General features: G+C 33.7%; 1 long non-coding RNA gene across 1 annotated transcript in view; it reads right to left on the reverse strand.

Annotated features, from left to right (window-relative positions):
* The window catches only part of LOC116550656, a 557810-nt gene extending 546725 nt beyond the window's left edge, over positions 1–11085 (reverse strand). Inside the window, exon 1 of the long non-coding RNA XR_004268519.1 lies at positions 10928–11085. This is a non-coding gene — a long non-coding RNA (uncharacterized LOC116550656). The remainder of the gene's footprint in view (positions 1–10927) is intronic.
* Between the last annotated feature and the right edge of the window lie 846 nt (positions 11086–11931).

Raw genomic sequence — 11931 nt, forward strand, 5'->3', positions numbered from 1 at the left:
AGAAAGAAAGAAAGAAAGAAAGAAAGAAAGAAAGAAAGAAAGAAAGAGAGAGAGAGAAAGAAAGAAAATAAAAAGGTCAGTATTTTTAAAAATGAATACATTTTTCTTTATTTTCAAAAGACTTGATTGTATACAGAGAATACTGTATATGTTAGATCTAAATGTTAAGAATAACAATTTTAAACTTCTAGAAGAAAAATATTGAGTATCTTCCAGATGTTCACATCAGCAAAAATCTTTTAAGTAAGACACAATGAGCACTAAATAATAAGAGAAAATATTGAGAAATCGGGCTTTAGTAAAATTAAGAACTTGTACTCATCAAATAATTCAAAAAAATTAAAAACTCAGGCACACTTTGGGAAAAGCTGGTCATAATAAAAATACCCAGAACACATTTTTAAGGACACTATACATCGGTAATATAAAGACACATAGCACAAAAGAAAAATAGCCACTAGAGAATGGACAATCCCAAAACAAAATATGATGTAAAGATAATACTTCATAAAATAGAATATCCAAATGACGAACAAACAAGTTAAAATGTGTTTACTGTTCATTTGACAAGGAATTATAAAAAAAAACCACAATTAGATTCCATTATGTACCAGAATGGATAAAATTAATTAATGCCTAACACAAAAACTGATAGCACCAGTGACTGAGAACACCTACAATAATAAAAATCTCATTCGCTGCTGGAGGAAAGAAAAATAGGCACAAACTTCTGAAAATCTGGTTGGCATTTTCTACTAAAAGTGAACACTACTTTCTATGGTTTGGATCTGTGTCCCTGCCCAAAATGTCAAATTGTAATTCCTAATGTCGCAGGTAGGGCCTAGTGGAAGGTGATTAAATCATGGGGGTGCTTTCTCCTGAATGTTTATCACCATCCCCTTGGTGCTGTTCCCATGATAAACTAATACAGTATGCGTATATGTATCCAGTATTCACAGGTATTTATTGTAGGTATGTCCCCCAATTCTTTTAGTTATACACTGGTGAGTATAAACCTATACTTTTATGTATAGAGTATGAGATACATAACCATTCAAAATGTGCATATTTGTACTAAAAGTCATGTACAAGTTTACCAAGAAAGCACCATTTTACTGTGGCCACAAAACTGGAATCAAATAAACGGTCATCAAAAATAGAATAAATAGAATAAATAGTGGACACTGGTCCATACCCACACATATACAATTTGTATGTATATTCATATATAGAATTCTATGTACCAATTCAATTAAATAAAATACTGCTACATGCAACATGAATAAAGCTCCATAAGTTGATTGAGATTATATAATTTTACTTGTATACATTTGAAAAAGTATATCTAGTCAATGGTGATAGAAATCAGAATAGAGGTTATTTTTGAGGAGGAAGAGTATGGGAGAGGGTGGGTGAAAAGCGCTTGAGCTACTGGTGATGCCCTGTTTTTTTATCCTGGTGGATTTACACAGTTATATTTAGTTTGTGAGATGTGAGCTGCCCACTTATGTTTTTTTGTACTTTTCTGCATGTATGTTATACTACAAAATTTTCCTCAAGTTAGAGTAAATATTATAAAGGTTAAAATTAAAAGAAATATTAAATTGGAACAATACACTTTAGAAAAATTAAAAGGAATAAGAAAAGTATATATCACATTTTATTTTAAATGCAAAAATAGAAAACGTATTTCACTAATTACCTTAAACAAAAAAAGGCAGCTGGGTGTGCTGGATCTGCTGGCTCATGCTTGTAATCCCAGCACTTTGGGAGGCTGAGGCAGGAAGATTGCTGGAGGCCAGGAGTTTGAAACCAGCCTGCACAACATAATGAAACCCATGTTTTTACAAAAATAAATAAAAATTAAAAATAAAAGACACAAATAAACTTTTGCATTATAGTGAGTAGAGAAGTTATTTCCATTTTAAAATGTCAAAGGCAGGAAGAAAATTAGATTTACGTATATGTTAACTGTTAAGATTATACTGTTCTTAAGTGTCAGAATGGGCTTTCTATAATTTTTGTTTTATTAAAATTGTGACTTAAATTTTAGTGTTTTCTTTTTTTTGGAAATTCCACAATGACTCTGGGCCTGGATATGTAACTTATTTGGGTCAATTAGAAAGTAGCAAATTCACAACAAGTGAAGGCAGGAAAACTATTTATTTATGTATTTATTTGAGACAGAGTCTCTCTCTGTCACCCAGGCTGAAGTGCAGTGGAACTATCTCAGCTCACTGCAACCTCCGCTTCCCAGGTTCAAGTGATTCTCCTGCCTCAGTCTCCTGAGTAGCTGCGATTATAGGCACGTGCCACCACACCTGGCTAATTTTTGTATTTTTAGTAGAAATGGGGTTTCGCCATGTTTGCTAGCCTGGTCTCAAACTCCTGACCTCTGGTGATCCACCCACCTCGGTCTCCCAAAGTGCTAGGATTAAAGGTATGAGCCACTGTTCCCGGCCCAAGAATTTTAAATATTAGATTATCTTTATATATTTTTAGTTTGAATAGATTATGCATTTGTCTACCTTTATAATGCCTCATTAGGTTTTGTGTTAATTGGTAAGTAATACTATCTCTTACAAAGTTAACAGGTATTAGGAGTCCTGAGAATTCCATCTTTAGGAAATAGGTAAAGTTTCAGTACCAAGGTAGGAGTATCTTTTGATGTATATTATTCAGTGAAAGAATATTTTATTTGGGAACACCTTGGTGGGAAAATGCCTTGCTATGTTTTATCTAATCGATTAGCTCCAGGCAGAATTAGTCATTTAGGATTAACTAGTGGTAGGCGGGAAAACTCTTTTCTTTTTTTTTTTCTCTATCTCTTTTTAGGTTCTAAGTTGAGATACCCTCCTGAAAACAAAAATCATATTAACAGAAGAAAAACCAGCAGAAGTTTATTAACATGTACTATACCAATCACAAGGGAGAGGCCTCAGTACAAAAGCATTTCTCTCTCAAGGCAGTGGTGTAGGGGCCTTGTTTAAATGGCATTTTTACAAAAAGCCGCACATTCTGTGTGACAAGACAAAAGAGAGAGCTGTTGCTGTTTCAGTCTTTTAAGCAGCAGGAAAATGTAGCAAAATTGTAAAATCTGTTTCCAGTTTTCTCCAGTGCCTACTGGTGCCTTCTCTGGGCTGATAAGCAAGTTCTGTCCTTGGGAAGAAAGGATTTATGTGCTATCACACTGAAAATAGAGGCTTCGACAGAGTGTTTCCTTGTGTGTTCAGTGTATTAACGATCCTCAATATTTTGGGAATAAGTATTTTGTTTCCCTTCAAGTGTTCCTTCTTTCATGAACTAAACAGCATTCTTTGGCAAAGGATTTTCATAAGATTGGACACTTGTTCCAAGTGTGCTTTGTTTTTGTCATAATTGCTATTGTCGATTTACTTTTTTGAACAAGAAACCTTCCTGAATGTTTGCAGCTTTTGTCAACATTTCAAGTAAACATCTTCTTATTTTGAACTCACTCCAATATAAGCAATCTTCACCTTGGAAATTATAGTCATTTTCCAAAGAGAAAATATGTCAGAGATTTTAAAAGTTAAAATAATAAATATGAATTAAAAACACACAGAATCAGGCATGTGGAACACCAGGCACAAAATCATAGAGATTAGAATGCAGGAACAGGAAAGAAACCAATTTGAGCAGAGGTTGTGTGCTATAGAATGGTTATATATAGCGCTGTAAAGATAATGTATGGAAATGGAATCATATTTGAGTTGTATGTTGCAGCCAATGGGATATTTGAACACTGGGCATTCTGAGCAGGAAAGGCACAGGATGACAGTCCTACTGTCATAACAAGATGAGTTAGTGAAGGAAGAGAGAATGCAGATTTCTTGAGGGCAGATGCTGCATCTTACTTATCTTTTTATCTCTACAGCACAGTATAGTGCCAAGAATGCAATATGCTTTAAGAAATAGTGAATGAAGTGCAGAAAAGAGATGGGAGCCGGTTGAATAAACGAAATATTGATCGAAAAGGCCCAATCCAAAATAAGAGTAGTATTTAGAATCTCAGGATAAAGTATCAGAAAAACAAGGAATCAAAAATGACATTGAGTTTTTAACCTGAAAAAGCACTGAAAGAAACAGGAAAGTCAAAAATTTAGTTTGGGAAAAAGTACTTTAGAAGTTTCAAATTTGATAATGGAAATAAATCTAAGAAGAGCCATAATGAGCAAGAAATACAGAACAGAATCCCTAATGAGAAGTCAGTCATGAAAATATGGTTATGGAGATTGTCGTAGAAGTCACAACTAAAATCCTGGACAACATGGATTGGTTCTTGATAGCTTTTTTGTTCTCCATAGCTCTGCTCTGCAATATGGAAGCCATTAACCATGTGGGCTTTTGGGCACTGGAAATGTGACCAGTCCAAATTGAGATGGGTGGTAGGTATAAATTACACCATAATTTATACCATAGTATGAAAACAAAGACTGTAAAATATCTCATTAATTATGTTTAGACTGATTACATGTTAAAATAATATTTTAGGTATATTTTTATAAATAAAATATATTATTAAAATTGATTTAACTCATTTATTTTTTTCTTTTTTAATATGGCTACTAGAATATTTAAAATTATATTTCTGGCTCATAGCCTGTTTCTTTTGGACAGTACTGCTTTAGAAGGTCCAAGATTTTATCCTTATGATGGAAAATTAGTTTAAAAGCTTTGTTTAGACTCAATAGTCCCAAAGCACATAGTTTGTCTTTTTCGTCCCTGTAATCTGATGCTGCCAGGCATGAGGGCTATGTCTTTACTTCTCCTTCCAGAAAAATTTTTGACTTATTTGATTCATATTCACCTTTGTAAAACTAGCAGTGGCCGTAAGCAAATTATAAATTGTTAGACTTCCTGGTATGTTTACAATCATGCTTACAACAAATTATATGCAGTCAAAAGCAGTATTCTCAATATGTATTGTTACTTTTGGCATCATCAGAATTGTCTGAGAGTATGTTATAAATGTAAATTTTCAAGCCTTAACACCACAGACCTATTGAATTCAGAATAACACTGTAATCTCTGTCCCTAACATAATGCCTAAGAGATGCTTAGTGAACAGATTCTGATTGGTTAAGTTTTCAAATTATCAAAAAATTATATATAATCAATAGCAGTGTTCTCAATGTATGTTGCTCCTATTGGCATCATCAGAATCTTCTGAGATCATGTTAGAAATGTAAATTTTCAAGCCTCAAAGCAGACCTACTAAATCAGAAACTGAAACTACAGAGCAGCAATATCTGTTTTAACAAACTCTCAAGTGATTCTAATCCTTCCTCAAGTCTAAGAACCGCTGTACTAGAAAAAGTAAGCAAATTGAAAATATTGGGATAATTTGCCGTATATCCCTAACAATGAATTAAAAATACTCATTTCAGTGAGAGATAATCAGAGATAAATCAGCATTAAAGGTGACATCCAAGCAACAGAAAGGAGTGGGGTTTCAGTGCAACATACCTGAGAATTTAGAGGTTAGATTTTTGTCTATTTGAGCTCTTAAAAATAAATATAACTTTCGCAATCTAAAGTAGACGAGTAAAAGTTTAAAACAGAAATAAAATAAAAATGTTAATAAGATGTTTCCATTTATTATAATGTATAAAATGTATAAAGTTGCAAAGTGTATTGTCAGCATCCTGTGAAATTAAGGAACACTATTATATTATTTACACATTCCCCACTTTTTGATCAACACTTATGGATCTATCCAGGTACATCAAGGCTTCAGTTCACCCAATGACTATCTTCATCATGCTTTTGTTAAACCCTTACTATTCCACAGAAAGACTCAACTCTTAGGAATATATTTTACTGGTGTATTGATAGATATACCCAGAGATAATTTTATATTTATCTATGACCTTCACTTCTTAAATGAGCCTTTACTCTCTGCCATTGTGAATATATATTTTTTTCTTTTTCCCATGATCATTGTACACCATTATTTCTACTGGATTAAACAGTCTATTTTAATTTTTATCACCATCTCTAAAGGAAAAAACATGCTTATTTCCTACCCCTTTATCCTTGGTCTTGTATAAAATACAAAATAAAATGATTTAGAACTATAGTTAACTTGTAGCTTTACCCAAAAAATGACTTCTTATATTAAAATTTGTGTTTTGCCCATCATTAGTTATATCTCCAGCCCATCTTGCTTAAAATTCAGAATAACGCTGTTCATTACCTAAAAGAAATGAAAATGAATTTATTTCTTTATTATGAATATTAAACTGTGTGAGATTACTGAACATAATACTTAAAACCAATGATGGTAAACATACTTAGGGGAAAGCCCAACAATTTGTAATTTGTTTATGGCCACTGCTGATTTTAATAAGGGTGAATGTGAATTAAGACAGAGATAAATTTGTCTGACAATAGAAGTCTCATGCCTTCCAACTTTAAGCAGTGAGTATACATGTCTTGAAAGGATAAATTCCAAAATTAAAATTTATAAAATAAAGATGAATTTACAATAAACTTCTCACTAGGTCTGTTTTGAGGCAAATATTACTCTTTTACAGCATTTAAGAGAGAGGATTTTATTTTATATAACGTAATTTTATTTTTGGCAATGTTATTTGTATAAATAGTATGAGGAATAAAATATTTACATAGCATTCATAATGAAAGACCACTACCATTTACTCCTTCTCACCCACATTTCCCATTGGCCAGCATATTCAAATCCTTTTACCAAACTGTTTGTGTATTATTCAATCTCTCTGTGGAAAATAATATTCTTATATTATTACTTTCTTCATTTATCAGTTTAGGGGTTATCTATTCATTTCCACTAGAAAAGATAAGACTTCCACTGTCTTTAAGCAACCCCTTCTCTTCTCACACAGCCTTTATGTAAGCACTTTCTACTTTTCTATCATCCTAATATAGTTATATAAAATATTCGGCTAAATAAAAACTCAGTGTGTATATTTTATTTTAATTATTTTCATAACAGAGCCTATAATAATCCATGATCATTTTCCTATGAATTTTTGGTTTTTTAGATTAATAAGTGCCTCATTTTTGTCTTCTTTGTTTTTATCATTAATTAAATCTGCAGCCCTCCCCCAGTTGTATAAATCTCCATGCAATATTTCTATAGATTAAGTATTCTTTTTTTTCATATGTTTGAAGAAATATCTCCTACCCATTTTTATGTGACCCAATTTAAATAAATTGATCTCTAGGTTTCTTTCACTGGTATTATTTGATGTTACTTCTTCACCATCATTTTGGAGATTCCCATCACTTCTCTTAGATTAAAGCCATTATTTCTTGAATATCAGAACCCACTCTTTTCTTAGATTACTCCCTTATTTTAGTGAAGTATATTTTCTTACAATTTTCTTTAAAATGATTCATGGGAGATACATCTTTGAAACCAAGAATATTTAGTAATTATCTTCATTCTAGATTCACATGTATTCATAATTTAGCTGGGCATATAGTTCTAAGCAGAAAATCATTTCTCCTCAGATTTTTTTGAAGCCATTTTTCTGTTCTTTTCAAGTTTAAATTATTTCTGTTGAGAAGTCTAGATGTCTTCTAATTCCCAGGTCATTTGTATGAAATTCTCTAATATATTTTCTTCTTATAAGTTTATAGAAAGTTCTCTTAACCCCAATAATATAAAATGACACAGTGATGTGTTGTGGTGGGACTCCACTTCTTTCATTCTCCTAGACCCTGGTGAGTACTAATTATTTGATAATAGCTGACCTAAAGATTTGGAAATTTTCTTAAATAATTTTCTCCTCTCTCTTATCTTCTCCTTCTGGAATTTTTAAAATTTAGATATGGCAAAAGTAACAAAGCAAAATGGTAGAATAAGAGACTTCACCAATTGTCCCTTCTACAAGGACATCAATTTAACAACTGTCTACAAAAAAAAAAAAAAATCACCTAGGACCAAAAAGTTCATATCATTGACAGAAGCACTTAAGAAGTAGGAGAAACAGTTTTGAATCATCAATGCCACCCCTCTTTCATCCCACAACAGTGGCCAGGTGGTATAGAGAGATAATCCATGCACTTGAAAGAGGGTGAGTACCGTAACTGTGAGACTGCATTGAATATAGTACTTAGTGCTGCCTTGTTATAGAAGAATGCAAAACTGGAACACCCTCAGATGATGCCTGCCCATGGAGAGAGCATTTAAGCCAGCTCTAGCAAGAAGGAAATCATCCATCCCAACAGTCAGAATTTGAGTCCTGACAAGCCTCACCACCTTAGGCTGGAGTGCTCTGAAGTCTGAATAAACTGAAAGGCAGTCTAGGCCACGTTGGCCGAATATCCTAGGCAAATCCTAGAGCTAAACTGGGCTTAGAGCCAGTGGATTGAGGGGAAGGGGAGGGGCGGGCATGTGACATACTGAGACACCAACCAGGATGGCTGAGGAAGTGCTGGTGCCACCTCTTCATTAATCTCATGCTGCACAGCTTACAGCTCCAAAGGAGACACCTTTTTTTCCACTTGATAGGAGAGTGAAGAGTGGAGAGGACTTTGTATTGCATCTTGGATACCAGCTCAGCCATAGCAGGGTAAAGCACCCACTTGGTGTTCAATATATCCCCTGTGGCAGAGCTGATACCTACGGTGCAAGACAAAGCCCCCTATTCTTTTCCTTCTGCTTTTCTCAAGTAGGAGTCTGCCTCTATAGCCACCACCACTAGAAATGTACTGAGTTTCTCCTGAAGCCAGCAACTCTCAGTCTCACCCAAAACCTGTGATATCTACCTGCATATCACTGCTGGTTATTCAGGGTCAATAAACTAAAAGCTGGTTTTTTTGAAAAGTTAAACAAAATTGATAAACCTAACTAAAAACATAAAAAAGAAGACCCAAATAAATAAAATCAGAGATGAAAAAGGAGTCTTTACAACTGATACTGTAGAAATTCAGAAGATCATTAGTGGCTACTATGAACAATTATATATGCCAATGAATTAGAAAATCTAGAAACGAACAAACTCCTAGACACATACAACCTGCTAACACTGAACCATGAAGAAATCCAAAACCTGAACAGAACAATAACAAATAACAAGATTAAAGTTGCAATAAAATGTCTTCAGCTGAGAAAAGCTAAGGATTCCATGGCTTTACTGCTAAGTTCTACCAAACATTTAAAGAAGTATTAACCCCAATCCTATGCAAACTATCTCGAAAAATAGAGGAGAATGACATACTTTCAAATCCATTCTTCTGTGAGGCTTGTATTACCCTGGTACCAAAACCAACCAAAAACATATCAAAAAAAGGGAAACTGCAGGCCAATACCACTAATGAATATGGATGCAAAAATTATCAACAAAATACTATCAAACAAATTCAACAACATATTAAAAAATCTGATTCATCATAATGAAGTGGAATTTATCTCTGGGATGCAAGAATGGCTGAACATATGTGAATCAATCAATGCGATAAATCATATCAACAGAATGAAGGACAAAAACCATATGATCATTTCAATTGATACTGAAAAAGCATTTATAAAATTTAACATCCACCCATAATTTTAAAAAATAACAAGGAAACTAGGTATAGAAGGAATGTACCTCAACATAATAAAAGCTATATATTATAGATCCACAGCTAGTTTACTAAATGGGAAAAAGCTGAAAGGCTTTTCTCTAAGATCTGGAACATAGCAAGGATACCCACTGGTCACCATGCTATTCAACATATTACTGGAAGTTCTAGCTAAAGGAATTACACATGAGAAAGAAATAAAGGAAATTCAAATAGGAAAGGAGGAAGTTAAATTATTCCTGTTTGCAGATAATTATGATTTTATTTTTGGAAAAATCTAAAGACTCCACCAAGAAACCATTAGCACTGATAAACAAATTCAGTGAAGTTGCAGGTTACAAAATCAACATATAAAAATCAGTAGCTTTTTTTTCTGTTTTTTTTGACACAGAGCCCCACTCTGTCACCCAGGCTGAAGTGCAGTGGCATGAACTCAGTTCACTGTAACCTCTGCCTCCTGGGTTCAAGCCATCCTCTCTCCTCAGCCTCCCAAGTAGCTGGGACTACTGGCACATGCCATCACACCCACCTAATTTTTGTATTTTTTGTAGAGATGGGGTTTCATCATATTGCCCAGGCTGATCTCAAAATCCTGGGTTCAAGTGATCCACCTGCCTTGATCTCCCAAAATGCTGGAATTCCAGGCATGAGCCACCATGTCCAGCCAATCAGTAGTACTTCTATATGACAACAGTGAACAATCTGAAAGAAAAAATCAATAAAATAATCCCATTTACAATAGCTACAAATAAAATAAAATACCTAGGACTTAACCAAAGAAGTGAAATTTCTCTACAATGAAAACTATACAACACTGATGCAAGAAACTGAACAGGACACAAAAAAATGAAAGATAATCAATGTTCATGGTTTGAAAAAAATAATACTGTTAAAATGTCAATTCTTCTCTAAGGAATCTATAGATTTAATGCAATCCCTATCAAAATAGCAATGACATTCTTTACAGAAATGGAAAAAATAATCCTCAAATTTATATGGAACCACAAAAGACCCAGAATAGCCAAACCTGTTATAAGGAGAAAGAACAAAACTAGAGGGATCACATTACTTGACTTCAAATTATGCTATAGAACTATAGTAAACAAAACAACATAGTACTGACACAAAATCAAATACACATACCAGTGGAACAGAATAAAGAACCCCGAAATAAATCCTTACATCAATGGTAAACTCATTTTCGGCAAAAGTTCTAAAAACATACATTGGAAAAGAAAAGCCTCTTCAATAAATGGTACTGGGAAAACTGGATGCCCATATGCAAAATAATGAAACTTGACATCTATCTCTCATCATATACAAAAATCAAATCAAAATGAAATTAAGACTTAACTCTAAGACTTCAAATTATGAAACTGCTCAAATAAAACTTTGAGAAAACTTTCTAGGACATTGGACTGGGAAATGATTTCTTGAGAAATACCCGACAGACACAGGCAAAAAGCAAAAAAAGACAAATGAGATCATATCATGTTAAAAAGCTTCTTCACAGTAAAGAAAACAATCAATAAAGTGAAGAAATAACCCACAAAATGGAAGAAAATATTTTCAAACTATCCATCTGACAAGGGATTAATAACCAGAATATACATGTAGCTCAAACAACTCTATAGAAAAAAATATAATAATCTGATTAGAAAATGGACAAAAGATTTGAATAAACATTTCTCAATGGATTACATGCAAAAGGCAAACAGGTATGTGAAAAGGTGCTCAAAGGCATTGATAATCAGAGAAATGCAAGTCAAAACTACAATGAGATACCATCTCACCCCAGTTAAAGTGGCTTATATCCAAAAGACAGGCAATAAGAAATGCTGGCAAGGACATGGAGAAAAAGGAACCCTCATATACTGTTGATGGGAATAAAAGTTAATGCAACCACTATGGAGAATAGTTTGGAGGTCCCTCAAGAAACGAAAAATATAGGTACCCTATGATCCAGCAATCCCACTGCTGGACATATACACAAAACAAAGAAAGTCAGTATATCAAAGAGATATCTATTCTCCCATGTTTGTTGCACCACTGTATACAATAGCTTAGATTTGGAAGTAACCTAAGCATCTATCGGCAGATAATAAATAAAGAAAATGTGGTACTTATACATAGTGGAGTGCTATTCAGCCATAAAAAGAATGAGATCCACTTACAACAACATGGATAGAACTGGAGGTTATTACATTAAGTCAAGTTACCAAACACAGAAAGACAAACATTCGCATGTTCTCACTTAACTATGGGAGCTGAAAATTAAAACAGTTAGAACTCAGAGACAGAGAGTAGAAGGAGGGTTCAGCCCCTGGAAGGGTAGTCAGTGAGTGAAGTCAGGGAGAG

The sequence above is a fragment of the Sapajus apella genome, unplaced genomic scaffold (assembly GCF_009761245.1).
Source record: "Sapajus apella isolate SASKATOON/1434 unplaced genomic scaffold, GSC_monkey_1.0 scaffold1, whole genome shotgun sequence".
In the NCBI taxonomy this organism is placed as follows: domain Eukaryota; kingdom Metazoa; phylum Chordata; class Mammalia; order Primates; family Cebidae; genus Sapajus; species Sapajus apella.